Genomic DNA, 21,066 nt, shown 5'->3' with positions numbered 1-21,066 from the left:
GCCCATTTTGACACTACCAGATATACACCAGGAATTCGTCATCTTCTGTGATGCTTCAAGGCAGGGCTTAGGGTGTGTCTTGATGCAAAATGAGAAAGTTATTGCCTATGCATCCCGCCTACTCAAGCCACCCGAGCAGAACTACCCCACCCACGACTTGGAGTTGGCAGCCATAGTACACGCCCTGAAAATATGGAGGCACTATCTGATTGGGAACAAATGCCACATCTTCACCGACCACAAGAGTCTGAAGTACATCTTCACTCAGCCAGACCTCAACCTCCATCAAAGAAGATGGCTTGAATTGATCAAGGATTATGACCTCGAAATCCACTACCACCCCGGGAAGGCCAACGTGGTAGCAGATGCCCTCAGCCGAAAACCTTTCGGATTAAAGGGGACCAACTTTTTAGAAGATTGGAAAAAGGAATCAGCTTAGCTAAATGCGTGTCTAGGAGACAACGGTAGCCTGGAAGTTAAGTCGATGCTAGAAGACCTCATATGCAAGGCTCAACACCTGGACACAGAGACAGCCAGACTTATGGAAAGAGCTCGCAAGGAGCAACTTCCGGATCTTAGGACAGATGATCAAGGAGTTCTTTGGTTCAAGAACCGTCTGTGTGTAATAGGAGAAGCACGGGAAGTCTTGCTCAATGAAGCCCACAATTCAGCTTACTCCATCCACCCCGGAACCACCAAGATGTACCTGGACCTCAAAGCCAGATATTGGTGGAAAGGGATGAAGAAGGAAATAGCACAGTATGTGGCCCGGTGTGACACCTGTCAGCGAACAAAAGTCGAGCACCAGAAGCCTATAGGCCTGCTGCAACCCCTCCCAGTGCCTGAATGGAAGTGGGAAGAAATAGGCATGGATTTCGTGACCGGACTGCCCCGAACGCAGAAAGGGAATGATTCTATCTAATAATCGATCGTCTCACCAAGGTGGCCCACTTCGTTCCAGTAAAAACCACTTTTGGAGGAGCCGCCCTTGCCCAGATATATCTTAAGGAGATAGTCAGGCTCCATGGCATTCCGCGGAAGATAGTGTCAGACAGAGGGACGCAGTTCACCTCCAAATTTTGGAAAGGCCTTCAGCAAGCAATGGGCACCAAGTTAGATTTCAGCACCGCTTATCACCCCCAGTCAGATGGCCAAACGGAAAGAGTCAACAAAATCCTCGAAGATTTACTAAGAGCCTGTGTGTTAACATTCGACATGGATTGGGAGTCCAGTTTGCCGTACGCCGAATTCTCATACAACAACAGCCATCAGGCCAGCATTAAAATGTCACCGTTCGAAGCACTGTATGGAAGAAGATGCCAGACCCCCCTAATGTGGTCCAATGTAGGGGAAAGGACAATTGAAGGACCCGACTTTGTTAAAGAAGCCGAAGAGAAAGTTGCCTTGATCCACAAGAGGTTACTTGAAGCTCAGAGTCGACAGAAAAGTTACGCAGACAACAGACGACGAGAACTCAGATTTGAGGAAGGAGATTTCGTTTATCTCAAGGTCTCCCCCATGCGTGGTGTCAAAAGGTTCCAAATGAAAGGAAAACTAGCACCACGTTTCGTCGGCCCCTACCCCGTCATTAGCCGAGTGGGACCCGTAGCATACCGCCTTGAGCTACCAGAATCCATGTCAGACATTCACAATGTGTTCCATGTGTCCTAGCTCCGCAAATGTCTGCAAGTACCAGAAAACCACATCGAGGCAGAGGCAATTCAGATTCAAAAGGATCTCCAATACCGAGAAAAGCCAGTGAAGATTCTCGACTCAGCAGTCCGAAGGACCCGCAACTCGGAAGTGAGACTCTGTAAGGTTCAGTGGAGCAGAGATGGAGAAGAGGAAGCCACCTGGGAGAGTGAGGACTCTCTGAGGAAGGAATACCCTTACCTTTTCTCGAGCCTCGTCTAAATCTCGAGGGCGAGATTTCTTTAAGTGGGGTAGGTTTGTAGCATCCCAAAAATCTAACCCAGGTTTTGAAACCCTAATCTACCCCCTCTTCTTATTATCTATCCCAAAACTCCCTTGGATTTTTCCCATCATATGCATACACTTTGTTTGATCATAAGCACCTCACTTAGATTTTAGTTTCCAACACCTAGATTATCTACTAAATGATTTGTTCAAAAAGAAAAGGAACAAAAATGGAAATGAGTTATAGAAAATAAAAAGAAAAAGCTCTTCCCCCCTGCTAGGCCAAATCTGGCCCATGCCGCGGCCGCCTCCCCTCTCCCTCGCTCCCGCGCGTCCTCCCTTCGGCCCAATAGCCGGCCCACTCCCGCGCGCACAGCCGCTCACGCGCTCCCCTTCTTCTCTCTCTCTGGCAAGCCAGCCCCACCCGCCAGTCCCTCTCTCTCGCGTGCTCCCTCTCACTGGCAGACTGGCCCCACCGGTCAGCCGCGTCGTCTTCCTCGCGTACGATGCACCGCCGTCCCCTCATCGTCGTCCCCTCGCCATCCCCTCGCCGCACAGGGAAGTTCGGCACCGCCCCGTCCCCGCCGCTTGACCGCGTCCTTGCCAGTACCCCCCCCCCCCCCCCGCCGTGAGGTCTCGTCGTCGCCGCTGTGCGACATTAATGTCGGCGCTGTGCACCTCACCGGCGCCCGCCGAGCTCCGCCGCTCCCCTCCCCTCGGGCACCTCCTTCCCCGCACCGGCCTCAGCCACCACCTTTCTCCCCTCGCCAAGCTCAATTCCGCGAAGCACCGCTGTCTTCTTCCCCTCCGGTGAGTTCTCCCCCCCTTCTCCCGCCCTCTCTGTCGGTCCAGCGAACGATTGAATCAGCCTACCAGCTTCCCCTCACTGCCGCGAACTCAGCACACCACTTTTTCGCCCCAATCCCTCGCCTGAAGCTCACCGACGGCGATCCCCGCCGCGGAGCTCCGCCACCTCCCCGCGGACAGCCCCCTCCCGGCCCCCTCTAGCCAAATCAAGCCTACCCCTAGGATCGCCAGCCCCTACCCGTGCTAAGCCACCTCCTCGTGGACCAAGAACCGGGCCACCGGTGGCGAATCGCCACCGAGCCCACCGGCGGCCGGTTTTTCTTTCCCCGCGGACGGCCGGTTCACCCGCGCCGTCGACCCGCGACGCCGTTTCCCCCTCCGCTCTCGCTGACGTGTGGGCCCCGCGGTGACGCTGTCGCTCCCGCGCGCCCGCGCCATCTCCCCGCCCGTGGGCCGCAGCTGGGCCGACGCCCTCGCGCGCGCGTGCCCCGCGCCTGGATGGGCCGAACCCCCCCCCCCGGCCCACCTGCGTAGGAATTCCTTTCCTTTTTCTTTTCTTCACCCTTTTCTCATTTAATTAGTATTCTTCAATATTTTATGCACCAAAAAATATCCAAATGATTTCTAAAGTCCCAAGTAATCATAATGTTAGTAAATGACACACTACAATTAGTAAACTACTGTTGATGTATTGTTTTATTGACTGTTTTACTAGAAGAAGCGGGGACCGCTGATCCGGAACCCGTAGCCCCGGAAGAAGGGCCGGAGCCCGATCTCTCGGAAATAGATCTTTTGTGCCAGGAAAGCTTCGACGAAGGCAAGTCCATCCTTCCCTTGATGCATAAATTACCTATTCTTTCTACCACTGCCTATGCCGGGAATTCAGGGTGGGATAATTGCATTGTGAGTGAGAGATGGCCCGCATTAACATATATATTTTGGATACGAAATGTGGGTTGGGAAAAAGGGCAATATGTTTCTTCAAATAAGGTCTCTTTTTAAAAGGTTATGCGATAAGGGTATTCACCCTCATCACCTTGAGAGTGGGATGATTAGGGACTCCCTGGTTTAGGGGAGGGCCTAGGGTGTTGGCTCAGCTGGTTTAGGCATGAGCAGAAGGATTGTCCCCTCATATAAGGACTGGTTTGTCATCTTCACTACCTGTACTCTTTCGTAGTACAACCACTCGAGACTGTGTGGGCAGTCACTCAATCTGAACTCGTGCGGTCCGACCCCAGGGTTATGAAGGCTGGGGAGCACCGGGAGGATAAGGAGGGGGAAAGTTTTGTCCGGTTTGGACATGGTGGTGGCCTGACTCCTTCCGGATAACCGTTAAGGTTAGGACGTACGAGGAAGGAAAGAGATCCAGCATTCGGGTCTCGCGACGGTGAGATCGCAAAAACCGGACTAGTGGGTAAAGTGTACCCCTCTGCGCAGAGTTGAAACATATTCGAATAGTCCATGTCCACTGGTATGGACGAGTCTGGTATGGTATGACAATTAGAGATTTTCTATGAGTTCCATGAACAGGGAAATGTGTGGGTAAGTGGGTGCTGAGAAAGAAAACAAGGCCACGGGAGCGGGAAGCTCAATGGTGGTTGAGTATTTTGTTACTTTTAAGTCTTTGGGAAAAACCTTATAGCAACTGCCTTTCTCTAAGAAAATGAAGAGTGACTTCAACTCCACCAAATAAAGCATGTATGATATAGGTCTCTTTCTCTTTACGGGAGCGGGGTGGGCTTGCGGAATACCTAGTGTATTCGCCCAGATTTATTTATGTTTTTTCAGCAGCCGAAGACTTCTTTTCTGCTATGCTTGATTGAGAGGGCTGTGTCTGCACCCAGTTCTGCCTGTGGCTTGGGCTAGTATATTTTCCTACTGCGCTTCTTATTTTGGCTCTCTCGAGCTTGTACCCCGGTATTGTAATAACCTTTATCTAAACTCTGTACTATTTGAAGTAAGGAATGTGTTTACTAGCCTCCTAGGACTAGTAATTGTATCACATTTGAGTCCCAAAGGATCGGGACGCTTCATTTGGTCTCCATCGATCATTTTCTTCTTCAATTTTGTTCTTCGCCTCGTCTTCCTTCATTTCGAGGAACATCCTTTCGGCGATTCTCATGGCAAGATCTATTGACCTAGGATCAACATCTGCAACAAAAGATGAAGTCGAGGCAACCTCAACTTTTTCAAGTTTAGAAGCACTTTCGTTTCTTAGTCCCCCCGACATGATCTTTTCCTCACGCGGTTAAGCGTTAGAACGAGGATTAGGCTCTATACCAATTGAAAGTTGCCTAGAGGGGGGGTGAATAGGCAAGTGGAAACTTTTTCAACAAAAACTAGAAACGAACTGGGTAAAACCGGTTCAACCGGTGTCAAAACCGGTTCAACCGGTTTGCACGAGCTCAACTAAAGAATGAGATATAAAACTGAATTGATCTCGAAATCCACCCAGTTAACTTTGGAAATGAGATGTTCTAGTTGATCCACAGGGTTCAAAGTAGTAGATCTGAGAAGGGCACTTCTCAAAATCCACACACTAAAAAGATATAAACAAATCTTTCACGGAATGGTGAGAGAACGAAGAACACAAATAAACACAATGAGCAAGAACACAAGATTTATCCCGAGGTTCGGTCACACCACCAAGGTGCCCTACTTCCTCGTTGAGGCGCCCACAAAGAGTCGGGTCTCTTTCAACCCTAATCCTCCCTTTGCCGACCACAAAGGTCAAGCCCACACAATAATCTTTGCTCAAACAAGCGGGTAATACAAACTTTCTTGTGGTCTTCCACAAGATTTGGAGACTCACAAGAGACACCTAGTCGTCTAGGAGCTAGAAGCTCCAAGAGTAATGAATCCACAAAGAACTCGATGTAGTACCAAAGCTCAAATCAAGAAGAGCAAGAGAGATTTGGAGATGAAACACAAAAATTGTAGCTCTCAAACTCACTCAAAGATTTCTCTCCAAAGATTTGAAATGGGAGAGGCAAGAGGTGTGTGAGAGAGAGTGGGAGGTGTTTCTTAGGTTAGGAATGGAGTCCAAGTTGTGCTCTCCTATGGAGGAGAGAGGTGGGAGTGAGTATATATAGGTGGAGCTCCAAAACTAGCCGTTTTTGACTTTTCTGCCCAAAAACCGGTTGAACTGGTCCCAAAACCAGTTGAACCGGTTTTTCAAAAAGCTGCGCACAGCTTTTTGGCTGACACAGCAGACTGGCAGAAAAAAGTGAACAGTGCAAAAACCGGTTGAACCTGTTTTAAAACCGGTTGAACCTGTTTTCACCAGACAAAAACCGGTTGAGTGTCCGGTTGAGTGTCCGGCTGAACCAGTATTTTCCAAAAAGGTGAACAGTGCAAAAACCGGTTGAACCTGTTTTAAAACCGGTTGAACCTGTATTTTCCAAAAAGCAATTTTGGCCAAGATAGACTTAAAAAGGTTGTACTACATACTTTCACTAAGGATTAATAAGGGTAAAATGGAAGTTTTAGATCAAGGATTTTGAGCTTTAGTACCAACACCAACCTTCTTTATGGACCCCCCTTGATAGTACGACGATTCCTATACTCAAGTCAAATAAAATATAATTAAGTAAACTCCTTGAGTCATTGGTGTCTCAAGTGTGATTTCTCCATGATGTTGCTTCATAAGGATCACAAACATCTTTGTCTCACCTTTTGAAGCAAACACAAATCGAGCCTGTGACTTGTGCCATTTCACCATATATGAGTTCAAATCATGGCTTCAAGTCACCTTACTGATGCATCAACATGTTGTAACTCTTCATAGCTGATTAGTTCATCGACTTAGTGCAAGTACTCTCTTCTTCACCTTAGCCATGGTACCTCGGTCTACAAGCCGTCGCTTGGCCTTCACCTTCGCTTAGTTCCTCGAAGCCCTTTCCTTGCTATCTTCACCCTATCAAGCCATTCTTGAGTCACATCCTATTGAGCATCCATTGAGAGAATCATTTCTTCAATATTGTGAATCTTGCTTGAATGTCATCTAGATATAACTGCTAAGATCAATCAAGCTCTAGTTTGATTCTCATATATTCATATATGGACTAATAGTAATATGGTCAAGCCAATTCACGATTCCTCATCTCTTATTCACTTTGGCTTGACCAATCCTCTTAATCACTTCAACCTCTGTTATGATCATATTTATGCATAGTGATTTCTCAGGACTTGTCCATATATTCAAACCAATATAGAGACCATATTATATCCATTTGCATTGTCTCACTGGTTATTTGACCTTGTGTTGAACCTTGTTCACTAATCATTATACACTATTCAAGTATGTTCATCATACTGAATTTCCTGTTCAACACTTAGCAAACTTGTTAGACCTTTAAATGTGTTGTTATCCAAATCACCAAAACTCACAAAAGGGATGAATGCACTTTCAGTAGGCGATCTTCCTAAACTCGCTATTTGTTCAGATGCTTGCAAAGGGTTGCTAAATGCAGTGCGTGATGTGTTTCCACAAGTTGATCAAAGAGAATGTTTTAGGCATCTAATGGAGAATTTTGTTAAGAGATTTTCTGGTGAAAGTGTTGGACACATGTGGCATGCAGCTAGGGCATATGACAAGTATGTTTATGAGAGTCACATGGCTGCAGTTTATGCAGCTAACCCTGAAGCTAAGAAGTGGTTGGAGGCATATCATAAGCTTAAGTGGCAACGATCTTATTTTGATTCTGAAATCAAGTGTGATTATGTCACAAGCAACGTAGCTGAGTCTTTCAACAATTGGATCAAGGATAGAAAGGATTTGCCTGTTGGTGAGCTTGTTGACAAGATTAGAGAGAAGATTATGGTTCTTTTTTTCAAGAGATATAAAGGATTTGCATGTTGTTTAGCTTTGTTGACGGAAGAAGGCATATCTCAGGAAGGTTCTTTCTCTCAAGAGATCACTACATCACCACCAAGAAAGATGACTCCAAAGAAGGCCAAGAGAAATTTAGGGGGTGTTTGGTTTGAGGAATCATTCCATCCAAAATGAGGTGGTGTATCATTGGTCCATTCCTCAAATTTGGTGGGATGACCACGTTCCTCATATTAGTACTAACTAACTAGCTATGAGGAATGAGGTGGTGATGGATCAACTCATTCCATTACACAAACCAAACAAACAAAGTGAGGAGTGAGAATATGATGGACTAGCTCATTCCTTAAACCAAACACTATATTAAATGACTGATGTGTCCTCGTCAGATTGTGTTCTCACTGCTCTGTTGGGACTTATTTAAAATATTGGCAAAACGTTCTTTGAAACACTGCTTTGAAATTATGTGCTCTGAATATGGTAAAATTGGGATGTGATTTTCGTATGATCTGAGAAACCCATTGGGAGTGGAATTGAGTTGTTGCATATAAGCTTTTCCCACGTCTCTGCATCAGCCTATTCGGCTACCAAGGTCTCAGCTCCTGTGACATCGAGCAAGCTCTCACAAAATGTTGTTGTGAGCTTCTTGTTCAGTGATTTTGGTTTGTCCATCACCCCTTGCCTAATGCAACAATTCGATCGTGTTGTATGGCTACTGCAACTGCAGGTTTCTACTGAACTGAATATGTTGTGCAGAGATTTAGATTAGTAAACCTGAATGAGAAGCATATATAAGTGGCGACCGTTGAGCACTTGTGTATAAAAAGGCTATTCTGATAAGATTTGATAATTCTCTAAAATATCTAGAAAAAGATTGATGCGCTTGATTCATAAAAAAACAGAGCAAGGGCAAAAATGTCTGTTTGCATGGCAGGAAAAATAAAAGAAAAATAATTCGATTTAAGTTGGCTAATAATTCTATTATTGTCGGCGTTTCGAGACCGGGGGGTCCCTAAGCCGACGAGTGAAATGTCGTCGCGTGCCCCAGCCCAGATGGGTCGGCGCGAGGCCGAGCGCGAAGGGGGGAAGTGAGGTGGCTGGAGATGGGCGTGAGAGAGGTGGGAATCCTGCGACCTTCGTGTTCGTCCCGCGCCCAGGTCGGGTGCGCTTGCAGTAGGGGGTTACAAGCGTCCACACGGGAGAGGGAGAGAGCGGCCTCACGCGAGCGCCTGTCTCGTCCTCGTCCCCGCGCGACCCACCCTCTCTAAGAGGGCCCTGGTCCTTCCTTTTATAGGCATAAGGAGAGGATCCAGGTGTACAATGGGGGTGTAGCAGAGTGCTACGTGTCTAGCGGAGGAGAGCTAGCGCCCTAAGTACATGCCGTTGTGGCAGCCAGAGAGATTTTGGCACCCAGCTGGTGTGATGTCGTGGCCGTCGGAGGAGCGCTGGAGCCTAGCGGAGGGACAGCTGTCGGAGCTGTTGAGTCCTTGCTGACGTCCTCTTGCTTCCGTAAGGGGGCTGAGAGCCGCCGTCGTCACAGAGTATGCGGGGCGCCATCATTGCCTATCTGGCGGAGCGAGCCAGATGGGACGCCGGTCTTGTTCCCCGTGGCCCGAGTCAGCTTGGGGTAGGGTGATGATGGCGCCTCCTGTTGACGTGGCAGGTCTGCGCCCTAGGTTGGGCGATGTGGAAGCTCCTTCGAAGCCGAGGTCGAGTCTGTCTTCCGTGGCCGAGGTCGAGTCCGAGCCCCTGGGTCGGGCGAGGCGGAGACCGTTGGCTGAGGCCAGGGTGGAGTCCGAGCCCTGAGGTCGGGCGAAGCGGAGTTCGTCGTCTTCTGGGGCTGAGCCCAAGTCCGAGCCCTGGGTCGGGCGAAGCGGAGTTTGTCGTCTTCTGGGGCTGAGCCCAAGTCCGGGCCTTGGGTCGGGCGGAGCGGAGTTAGCCGTCTTCCGGGACTTAGCCCGACTCCGAGCCCTGGGTCGGGCGGAGCGGAGTTCGCCGTCTTCCGGGACTTAGCCCGAGTCCGAGCCCTGGGTCGGGCGGAGCGGAGTTCGTCGTCTTCTGGGGCTGAGCCCAAGTCCGAGCCCTGGGTCGGGCGGAGCGGAGTTCGTCGTCTTTTGGGGCTGAGCCCAAGTCCGAGCCCTGGGTCGGGTGGAGCGGAGTTCGCCGTCTTCCGAGACTTAGCCCGAATCTGAGCCCTGGGTCGGGCGAAGCGGAGCTTCCTATGGTGCCTGCGGCCGGGCCTGACTGCCTGTCAGCCTCACTATGTCAAGTGGCACCGCAGTCGAAGCGGCGCAGGCGGCGCTGTCTTTCTGTCAGGCCGGTCAGTGGAGCGGCGAAGTGACGGCGGTCACTTTGGCTCTGTCGGCTGAAGGGCGCGCGTCAGGATAAAGGCGTCAGGCCGCCTTTGCATTGAATGCTCCTGCGATTTGGTCGGTCGGCGCGACGATTTGGTCAGGGTTGCTTCTTGGCGAAGGCAGGGCCTCGGGCGAGCCGGGAATACGTTAGCCGCTGGAGGGGGGCCTCGGGCGAGGCGGAGATCCTCCGGGGTCAGCTGCCCTTGTCCGAGGCTATGCTCGGGCGAGCCGTGATCGTGTCCCTCGAATAGACCGATCCCTGACTTAATCGCACCCATCAGGCCTTTGCAGCTTTATGCTGATGGGGGTTACCAGCTGAGAATTAGGAGCCTTGAGGGTACCCCTAATTATGGTCCCCGACAGTAGCCCCCGAGCCTCGAAGGGAGTGGTAGCACTCGCTTGGAGGCTTTCGTCGCACTTTTTTGCAAGGGGACCAGCCTTTCTCGGTTGCGTTTTGTTCCGGTGGGTGCGCGCGAGCGCACCCGCCGGGTGTAGCCCCCGAGGCCTCGGAAGAGTGGTTTGACTCCTCCGAGGTCTTAATGCCTCGTGTAATGCTTCGGCTGGTCTAGTCGTTCCCTCATGCGAGCTGGCCGTAGCCCGGGTGTACGGTCGGGTCCCAAGTTCTCGGGCTGGTACGTTGACGCTGTCAACGGTTCGGCCGGAGCCGGGTTCGCGAGAGCAGCCCCCGAGCCTCTGCACAGGGCGAGAGGGCGATCAGGGACAGACTCGACTTTTTTACATACGCCCCTGCGTCGCCTTTCCGCAAGGAGGGGGGGAAGCGCCATGTTGCCCTCGGTGGGCGCCGAACATGGTGTCTCCGGTGAGCTGCAGGCGGGTAATCCGAGTGGACGTCCGTGCCCCATTCGTTAGGGGTCGGCTAGAGGCCCAGAGGCGTGCCCAAGAGTACCTGCGGGTGATCTGCCGGACCCGGTCCCCTAGCGACGGGGTCCGAGGGCTCGATGCCTCCCTCTGATGGGATTCCGTTACAAGATCGTTCCCGCTGGTCTCAGAAATGTCCTAGGGTACCTCAGGAGCGCAGCCCGAGCCTTGGTTATGTATCGAACGTACCCATGGTCATCCCTCGCTGTGTGTCTGAGGCGGCTGTGAACCCTTCGGGGGCTAGCCTTCGAACCCCTTATCAGTAGTGGGCACGGAGCCCGAGTAGCCTGAGGCGGCCGTTGAACCCTTCCGAGGGGCCGGCCTTCGAACCTCTGACCAGTAGTGGGTGTGGAGCCCACGCGCTCTGAGGCGGCTGTTGAACCCTTCCGAGGGGCCAGCCTTCGAACCTCTGATCAGTAGGGAGGCTCGGAGCCTAGTTCCCTCACGGGGAAGGATCCTTTTTGGGGTATCCCCCTTTCCCGGTCCCTGTTGCAAGAGAGAGAAAGAGGAAAAAAGGAAAAGGACACGAAATCGAACGACGCAACGTACCTTTTTTGGCGCGGCCATTATGGCGAAGGCGAAGCGTCGCTCGCTTCTCCTGCCAGAGGCGCCGCCTGTCCCGCCGTGGAGTTAATGTGACGGGGCGCGTGGTTCGCGGGGCGGCCGTTGCGCGTGCACGAGCCGTTCGAGGAATGGCTGTTTCGCTTCGTGTTTTTGAATCCTGCGGCCGGTCCGGGCGGAACGTTGAACGGGTCTCGCTTTGGTCTTTATATACTCGAGGGAGGGTCTGGCGATGGTTCTTTGCTCCGCTTCCTGCCTCCCTCTTAGGTTTTCGTAACCCGAGAGATTTAGCCAGAGAAAAGGAAACCGTCCACCCTGTCCTTCGCGCCGCCACCCCTTCTGCTAGGTGATGGCCGACCGGGTGACCATCATCTCGCCGCACGACCCATGGCCTTTCTCCACAGTGACGGCGGGTGATCTGGAGGATCTTGTTGCTGAGGGTTTACTTCGGCCTCTCTCTGATGAGAGGCGGTCGGAATGGATTCCCCCCGTGAGCGGAGCCGCTCCGTCCCCACCGCCGGGGTACATCGTGAGCTTCGTCTCTTCCACGAGCGGGGATTTGGTGTGCCGGCGAGCCGCTTTATGCGGGCGATCCTACACCATTACGGGGTGGAGTTGCACAACCTCAGCCCCAACTCCATCTCGCAGGCCGCCATCTTCGTTGCGGTGTGCGAGGGGTACTTGGGGATCGCCCCCCACTGGGACTTGTGGACCCATCTCTTTTTCGCGGAGCTTTTCGCTTCGCCGATGGGGGAGAGAAAGGTCCGCGCGGCAGTGCGGGCCGGCGGCTGCATCCTCCAGCTGAGGCAGTCGCGGGTGTCGTTGTATATTCCCGCCATCCTCGCGTCCTCGAACAAGGGGTGGCAGCGCCGGTGGTTCTACCTCCGGAATGACGGCGAGTTGCTCCCGCCGTTCTCCCAGCGAGTAGTCACCGTCGCCGCCGATGCTTGGCGCCACGGGACCCCGCACGGAAGACAGAAGAACCTCGAACCCCTTCTCAAGGCCTTGGAGGCGTTGCGGAACGGGGGACTCACTGCCGCGGGAGTGATTGCCGCCATCCACCGCCGGAGGGTGCTTCCCTTGGCGGAGCGACGGTTGCCGCTTTGGGAGATGACACCGGAGGCTGACTTGGAGGGCTCGCGGATGTCCTCGGATCCTCTTCCCTTCGACGTCCTCCACGGGCGGGTGGCCGTCGCGTTGGGGAAACCGGACCCCAGCGCCTTCTCCCAGCCTTTGATGCGCCCTAACCAAGGGTGCGTGACTCTGGTGAGTGTCCACTCCTTCCTTCCTCTTGCATCGGGTTGCCCCTGGTTTTTACGGTCGGGATTTCCATCCGTCTTCAGGAGGTAGGGTGGCACAAGCCTTCCCTGCCACGGGTCCCGCAGGATGCGGTGGACCGAGCAGCGCGGCGGGTTGCCGCGGAGGAGAAGAAGAAAAAGAAGGACGCGGAGAAGGCCCGGGCCCGCGAGCGGATGCGGGCTCGAGACGCCTTGGAAAAGCTCCGTCGTCGGCAGGAGAGGGAGGGGCTCCCGAGGGAGCCGTCGCCGGAAACGCCTGATGACGACGACGATGATGAAGATGATGACGAGGAAGACGACATGGCTGCCCGCCTTGGCCTCAGTCCTGGCTTGAGGTTAGGCCAGGAGCTGTCAAGCCAGCCCCCGAGCGGGCTGATGCATTCAGTCCCCGGAGTCGGGACGCCGGGGTCCCGGCCCAAAGAGCGGGGGCAGTCTGAGAGGGTACCTAACCCCTCGGCTGGGGGAGTTGAGGCGACCCCGGGGAGCCAGGCCGAGGCGTCTGTTCCCCGAGAGCCGTCGCCCACGCCGGCAGCGCAGGAGAGCGACCCTCAGGTCGCCGTGGCAGTGCCTGGGCAGTCCGCCCCCCGGGCGTCCAAAGCGCCCAAAGCAAGGGCGGTGCCGAAGCTGCCGGCAAAGCGGACCTCGGCGGCGCCTTCGGGGGTCGAGATCCGAGAGACCTCCCCTCAGGCACGGTTGATCATGGCCCGGAGCGGGTAAGTATCTTGGAACGTCTTCATCCTGGCTTTTCATTCGTATGTCCCGACTGTGATTTTTCTTTCCCCCTCAGCAAGCGAAGCCATGGCCTGACCGATCTGGCTCCCCGAAAGGCCCTTAAGACGGCGTCGGATTGCGCAGCCGGCGCCGCTCCGGGCCTTGCCGTTCAGCTGACCTTCTCGCAAGGCGCTCCACAGCAGGGGGCTCAGGCGGCACCAGTCGCCGTGGAGCGAGTTCCCGAGGCCGGCTCTTCTGCCGAGGCGGCCATCGTGCTAGGGGAGGCGGCTGACGCGGACGTGGCCCCGGCCCCACCGGACGTGCCGGCGGTGCCGGCACCTGTTGCTACTGAAGCCGCCGCCGTCCCAGTCGGGGAGCGACCGGTCGCTGCCGACGCTGAGACGGCCGAGGCGTCGGCGCTTGGTGCCTCGGAGGAGGGGGGCGTGGAGACGCGATCCGTCCCGCCGGGCGGCAGCCTTGTCGCTGTGCGGCGGGGCTCCGAGGGTCGGCGCCAGTTGCTCCGGTTCCGGACCCGTGAGGCCTCGGATCCCGTCTTCGTTCTCGACGATGAACGGGATGAACAGTCCTGGGACGAGCTCCGCGAGTGTGCCGAAGCAACGGTGGGGTCGCTTCGGTCGTCGCTGGAGGTTTTCTGCAGGGACGTCCCCAAAATCCTCCAGGTAACGGTTTCAGGCATACCTTTTCTCCTTTGTGACCAAGGCGTCTTTTCGTGACGTCCCGCTTCCTTCCCTCAGGATCTGACGGATCTGAGCGCCGCCAAGTCGTCGTTCATCCGCCGCGAGGTCGACGTCTGGGGCTCGCTGCGATCCCTGAGGACCTCGCTCGCTGGGGCTACTGCGCGCCTCTCTCAGCAGGGCACCGAGGCGGCGGACCTTCGGTTGCTCTACACCGATCTGAGAGCCGAGGCGGCAGCGGCACGCGTGGAGGCGGCCGCGGCGCGCGCAGAAGTGCAACGACAGCAGTCGGAGTTCGACCAGATCGTCAATGAGCGGGACCAATCTCGGGGCCGGGCTGCCGAGGCCGAAAGCCGGGCTGGAGCCCTTGCGGCCGACCTAGCCGTAGCCTAGGTCGCAGCCTCGGAGCAGCGTTCCCGAGCCGGAGGTACGCCTTGGCTATCTTCAGTTTTCGTTTCTGCTTGTTTCCTCCGCTTGTGTTTGAGATCTTTCTTCTGGCTGTTCGCAGAGCTCGAGTCCGCCCTTGATGAGTCCGCCAAGGCGCTTGCCGAGGCGCTTGCCGGGGCGGCCGAGCAGAGGGAGGTCGACCACGCGGCCATGTCCGAGGCCGTCTCAGACTTCTGCTGGGTCCTTGGCTCCGGCGACGTCCCCTCAGGAAGCTCCCCTCAAAGTCGCCTGCAGGTCTTGGGCGATCATGTGCGCAGTAGACTCCGCGAGGCGCTACACCACGGCGTCAGGCAGGCCTTTGCCGTGCTCGCTTCCGACTACGTTGTGGACCTGGAGCGGGTCAGCGAGGGGTATTGCCTTCCTGACGAAGATGAAGCCATCCTGGCAGAAGTCCAGAGGCTCGATGCGGCCGCCGCGGGTCCGAGCGCAGTGCTGGCGACCACCTTCGAGGCAGAGATCCTCCTGCCTGCGCCGTCGTCCGAAGCCAGGATGGACTTTGCCGAGGGCGGGGACGAAGCCGAAGGCGCGGCTCCTTCCCGGGGCGACGCCTAACTCTGTCGGAGCAGTTTCTGTTGGATGCACATGTGTCTTTCTACGGCCGCTGAGGCCTGAACACTTTATTATCGTTGCATGAAGTCGTGCTCCTTTCCCTTTCATTTTGTGTGTCCGGCCCCGCCTGTCATTAGCAGGGTGGCTTCCCTAAGTAGGGGTCACTTTTCGTGGCGGGTGACGAGTGAGGTGTCCGTAACCCGGAGGCGTAGGAGTCCCTCGGCTCAGTCGGCCTTGCCACTTACATGCACCCGCGTTCGCTCCTTGGGGTCCTGCTTCCGACATAACCGGAGGAACACAAAAGCCTTTTCGATTGAAAATTTTGACGCAGATGGGTTCCCCCCTTTTTAGCCCCCGAGGGAGGGTCGGGTTCTGCCGAGGCAAGGCTGACCCTTTCTTGACGACTAAAACTTGCGTGGGGGCAAGGTAAGCGAACAACTTGAAAGCATCTTAAGGGTAGAAGCAACGTAGTTGTTAGACGTTCGGAGTGTTGGTGCAGACCTCGCCTTGACTGTCGGCCAGTTCGTTTGTTCCGGGCTTCAGAACTTTGGCGATGACAAGCGGCCCTTCCCAGGGGTGCGCGTAGCCCCCGGGTGTCTCCAACAAGGGCTCGGGGTGCTGCGCGATGGCCGCGATCTTCTCCGGGTTGGCTTCGATGCCCCGCTTGGAGACGATGAACCCCAAGAGCATGCCTCGGGGCACCCCGAAGACACACTTTTCGGGATTGAGCTTGACGCCTTTCGCCTCTTTGATGAACCCTGTCGCCATTAGCTTGTGGATCTCCTCGCCTATGGCTCTGCGCTTTTCTTCGTCGAATCAGCGCAGAGGCTGCTTGACGGGTCGGGCTCCGGCTCGGATGTCCAGCGAGTGCTCGGCGACGTCCCTCGGTATGTCGGGCATGTCCGAGGGACTCCACGCGAAGACGTCGGCGTTCGCGCGGAGAAAGTCGACGAGCACTGCTTCCTATTTGGGACCGAGCTCGGAGCCGATCCAAATCTGCTTGGAGGCGTTGCCGCTGAGGTCGAGGGGGGCGGACTTAACCGTCTCCGCGGGCTCGAAGTTGCCGGCATGATGCTTTACGTCTGGCACCTCCTTAGAGAGGCTCTCCAGGTCGGCGATGAGGGCCTCGGACTCGGCGAGGGCCTCGGCGTACTCCACGCACTCCACGTCGCATTCGAACGCATGTTTGTACGTGGGGCCGACGGTGATGACCTCGTTGGGGCCCGGCATCTTAAGCTTTAGGTAGGTGTAGTTGGGGACGGCCATGAACTTCGCGTAGCATGGCCTTCCCAGTACCGCGTGGTAGGTTCCTCGGAACCCGACCACCTCGAACGTCAGGGTCTCCCTTCGGAAGTTGGAGGGTGTTCCGAAGCAGACGGGAAGGTCGAGTTGTCCGAGGGGCTGGACGCGCTTCCCGGGGACGATCCCATGGAAAGGCGCAGCGCCTGCCCGGACCGAGGATAGATCGACACGCAGGAGCCCGAGGGTCTCGGCGTAGATGATATTGAGGCTGCTGCCTCCGTCCACGAGGACCTTGGTGAGCCTGACGTCGCCGATGATGGGGTCGACGACGAGCGGGTATTTCCCCGGGCTCGGCACATGGTCGGGGTGGTCGGCTTGGTCGAAGGTGATGGGCTTGTCAGACCAGTCTAGGTAGACTGGCGCCGCCACCTTCACCGAACAGACCTCCCGGCGCTCTTGCTTGCGGTGCCGAGCCGAGGCGTTTGCCGCTTGCCCACCGTAGATCATGAAGCAGTCGCGGACCTCGGGGAACTCTCCTGCCTAGTGATCTTCCTTCTTGTCGTCGTCGCGGGTCCTGCCACCCTCCGCAGGTGGCCCGACCTTGTGGAAGTGGCGCCGAAGCATGACGCACTCCTCAAGGGTGTGCTTGACGGGCCCCTGGTGATAGGGGCACGGCTCCTTGAGCATCTTGTCGAAGAGGTTGGCACCTCCGGGGGGTTTTCGAGGGTTCTTGTAATCGGCGGCGGCGACAAGGTCCGCGTCGGCGGCGTCGCGTTTCGCTTGCGACTTCTTCTTGCCCTTCTTCTTGGCGCCGCGCTGAGTTGACGCCTCGGGGGCATCTTCCGATGGGCGGCCCTGGGGCTGCTTGTCCTTCCGGAAGATAGCCTCGACCGCCTCCTGGCCGGAGGCGAACTTGGTGGCGATGTCCATCAGCTTGCTCGCCCTGGTGGGGGTCTTGCGACCCAGCTTGCTCACCAGGTCGTGGCAGGTGGTGCCAGCGAGGAACGCGCCGATGACATCCGAGTCGGTGATGTTGGGCAGCTCGGTGCGCTGCTTCGAGAATCGCCGGATGTAATCCCAGAGAGGCTCTCCCGGCTGCTGTCGGCAGCTTCGGAGGTCCCAGGAATTCCCGGGGCGCACGTACGTGCCCTGGAAATTGCCGGCGAAAGCTTGGACTAGGTCGTCCCAGTTGGAGATCTGCCCCGGAGGCAGGTGCTCCAACCAGGCGCGGGCGGTGTCGGAGAGAAACAGGGGGAGGTTGCGGATGATGAGGTTGTCATCGTCCGTTCCACCCAGTTGGCAGGCCAGACGGTAGTCCGCGAGCCACAGTTCCGGTCTCGTCTCCCCCGAGTACTTTGTGATAGTAGTCGGGGGTCGGAACCGGGTCGGGAACGGCGCCCGTCGTATGGCTCGGCTGAAGGCCTGTGGACCGGGTGGTTCGGGCGAGGGACTCCGATCCTCCCCGCTGTCGTAGCGTCCCCCACGCCTGGGGTGGTAGCCTCGGCGCACCCTCTCGTCGAGGTGGGCCCGACGGTCGCGGTGATGGTGCTCGTTGCCGAGGCGACCCGGGGCCGCAGGCGATGTGTCGCGTGTGTGCCCGGTGTAGACCGAGGCTTCCCGCATGAATCGGGAAGTCGCGGCATGAGGTTCCGAGGGGTACCCCTGCCTTCGGGAGGCGGAGCTCTCGGCCCGTCGGACCGCGGCGCCTTCCAGGAGATTCTTGAGCTCTCCCTGGATTCGCCGCCCCTCGGTGGTTGATGGCTCCGGCATCGCGCGGAGGAGCATTGCTGCTGCAGCCAGGTTCTGGCCAACCCCGCTGGATGCGGGTGGCGGCCTGACCCTGACATCGTCGGTGATGCGGTGCTGGAAGCCCTGGGGTAGATGACGTATTTCTCCGGCCGGAGGCCGGCCCGCCCATTCCTGCCCGACGTCCCGGTGGATCGGCTCAAGCGCTCCTGCTCCCTCGTCGAGCCTGGCCTGCACCCCGCGGATTTGCTCGAGCTGTGGGTCATGGCCACCCGCCTGAACGGGGACCACAGCTAGCTCCCGTGGGATGTCAACGCGAGGCACCGACCTAGAGAGGTCACCGTCCTCTGGCATGCCGAGATGGTTGCCTTCGGAGGGACACCCTAGATCGACGTGGAAACATTCGCGGCTTGGTCCGCAGTCCTCGTCGCCGAGGCTACGGCTACCGTCGAAACAGTCGGAAAGGCAGTAGTCGCATGCGGTCATGAAGTCCCGCATGGCACTGGGGTTGCCAAGTCCGGAGAAATCCCAACAGGAGCTGGGTTCGTCGTCTTCCTCGGACCCAGAGGGCCCGTAGGTCAAGACGTCCGTCCGCCGGTCCCAAGGTGACCGCATACGAAACCCCAGAGGGTTCGGACTCGCCTCTACGAGAGCGTCCGCCAAAGCGAAGCCGCTAGGCGGGTCGAGGCTGAATCCGAAAGGCGCGAGATGGGAATCGGTCGGTACCTCTTGGTCGACGGGCGGTGATGAAGTCACGTCGGGGACTGACTGCACCGTCGTCTCAGGTACGAGGGTGACGTCCAGCAAGCCTTTCGCGAGCGTGCCGGCATCGTCCGTTTGCTCGGAGTTGGCGTGTCGCGGGGAGACGGCGCTCGCCTTCGTCTCAAACGCGAGGTCGATGCCCGACGCGCCCCCCGTTGGGGTGCTGGGGCCGTCGACTCGCTCGACAGTCGACGAGGCGCTGCCTCCCGCTTGGCCTTGGTTGCCCCGCCTCCTCCTCCGTTGGCGGGGGAGAGGACGGAGCGAGCTCGAATGTTGTTCTTCCACCACGCGGGGAAGACGTCGTCGATTCCGCCGCCGGCGGGCGGGCTGTCGGCCGCCATTGTCGCTGTCGTCCGGCGGTGGAAGGAGTATCATGTCGTAGCCGCCGTCGAGGGACATGAACTCAAGGCTCCCGAAACGGAGCACCGTCCCGGGTCGGAGAGGTTGCTGGAGACTGTCCATCTGGAGCTTGACGGGAAGCTGTTCGTCAACACGCAGCAGGCCCCTACCTGGCGCGCCAACTGTCGGCGTTTCGAGACCGGGGGGTCCCTAAGCCGACGAGTGAAATGTCGCCGCGTGCCCCAGCCCAGATGGGTCGGTGCGAGGCCGAGCGCGAAGGGGGGAAGTGAGGTGGCCGGAGATGGGCGTGAGAGAGGTGGGAATCCCGCGGCCTTCGGGTTTGTCCCGCGCCCAGGTCGGGTGCGCTTGCAGTAGGGGGTTACAAGCGTCCACACGGTAGAGGGAGCGAGCGGCCTCACGCGAGCGCCTGTCTCGTCCTCGTCCCCGCGCGGCCCACCCTCTCTAAGAGGGCCCTGGTCCTTCCTTTTATAGGCGTAAGGAGAGGATCCAGGTGTACAATGGGGGTGTAGCGGAGTGCTACGTGTCTAGCGGAGGAGAGCTAGCGCCCTAAGTACATGCCGTTGTGGCAGCCGGAGAGATTTTGGCACCCAGCTGGTGTGATGTCGTGGCCGTCGGAGGAGCGCTGGAGCCTGGCGGAGGGACAGCTGTCGGAGTTGTTGAGTCCTTGCTGACGTCCTCTTGCTTCCGTAAGGGGGCTGAGAGCCGCCGTCGTCACAGAGTATGCGGGGCGCCATCATTGCCTATCTGGCGGAGCGAGCCAGATGGGACGCCGGTCTTGTTCCCCGTGGCCCGAGTCAGCTTGGGGTAGGGTGATGATGGCGCCTCCTCTTGACGTGGCAGGTCTGCGCCCTAGGTTGGGCGATGTGGAAGCTCCTCCGAAGCCGAGGTCGAGTCCGTCTTCCGTGGCCGAGGTCGAGTCCGAGCCCCTGGGTCGGGCGAGGCGGAGACCATTGGCTGAGGCCAGGGCGGAGTCCGAGCCCTAGGGTCGGGCGAAGCGGAGTTCGTCGTCTTCTGGGGCTGAGCCCAAGTCCGAGCCCTGGGTCGGGCGAAGCGGAGTTTGTCGTCTTCTGGGGCTGAGCCCAAGTCCGAGCCCTGGGTCGGGCGGAGCGGAGTTCGCCGTCTTCCGGGACTTAGCCCGAGTCCGAGCCCTGGGTCGAGCGGAGCGGAGTTCGCCGTCTTCCAGGACTTAGCCCGAGTCCGAGCCCTGGGTCGGGCGGAGCGGAGTTCGTCGTCTTCTGGGGCTGAGCCCAAGTCCGAGCCCTGGGTCGGGCGGAGCGGAGTTCGCCGTCTTCCGGGACTTAGCCCGAGTCCGAGCCCTGGGTCGGGCGAAGCGGAGCTTCCTATGGTGCCTGCGGCCGGGCCTGACTGCCTGTCAGCCTCACTCTGTCAAGTGGCACCGCAGTCGGAGTGGCGCAGGCGACGCTGTCTTTCTGTCAGGCCGGTCAGTGGAGCGGCGAAGTGACGACGGTCACTTCGGCTCTGTCGGCTGAAGGGCGCGCGTCAGGATAAAGGCGTCAGGCCGCCTTTTCATTGAATGCTCCTACGATTTGGTCGGTCGGCGCGACGATTTGGTCAGGGTTGCTTCTTGGCGAAGGCAGGGCCTCGGACGAGCCGGGAATACGTTAGCCGCTGGAGGGGGGCCTCGGGCGAGGCGGAGATCCTCCGGGGTCGGTTGCCCTTGTCCGAGGCTAGGCTCGGGCGAGGCGTGATCGTGTCCCTCGAATGGACCGATCCCTGACTTAATCGCACCCATCAGGCCTTTGCAACTTTATGCTGATGGGGGTTACCAGCTGAGAATTAGGAACCTTAAGGATACCCCTAATTATGGTCCCCGACAATTATAACAGTATGATACAGTACAAAAGACCATTATATTAAATCCTAAATTGTAGCGATTATTGTGTTGA

General features: G+C 57.0%; 1 pseudogene; it reads left to right on the top strand.

Annotated features, from left to right (window-relative positions):
- Positions 1–7,463, top strand: part of LOC109942495 (uncharacterized) — a 54,609-nt pseudogene extending 47,146 nt beyond the window's left edge.
- The last annotated feature ends 13,603 nt before the right edge of the window (positions 7,464–21,066 follow it).

This window comes from Zea mays, chromosome 9 (genome assembly GCF_902167145.1).
Source record: "Zea mays cultivar B73 chromosome 9, Zm-B73-REFERENCE-NAM-5.0, whole genome shotgun sequence".
NCBI lineage: Eukaryota > Viridiplantae > Streptophyta > Magnoliopsida > Poales > Poaceae > Zea > Zea mays.
This window is presented reverse-complemented; position numbering and strand designations above follow the sequence as displayed.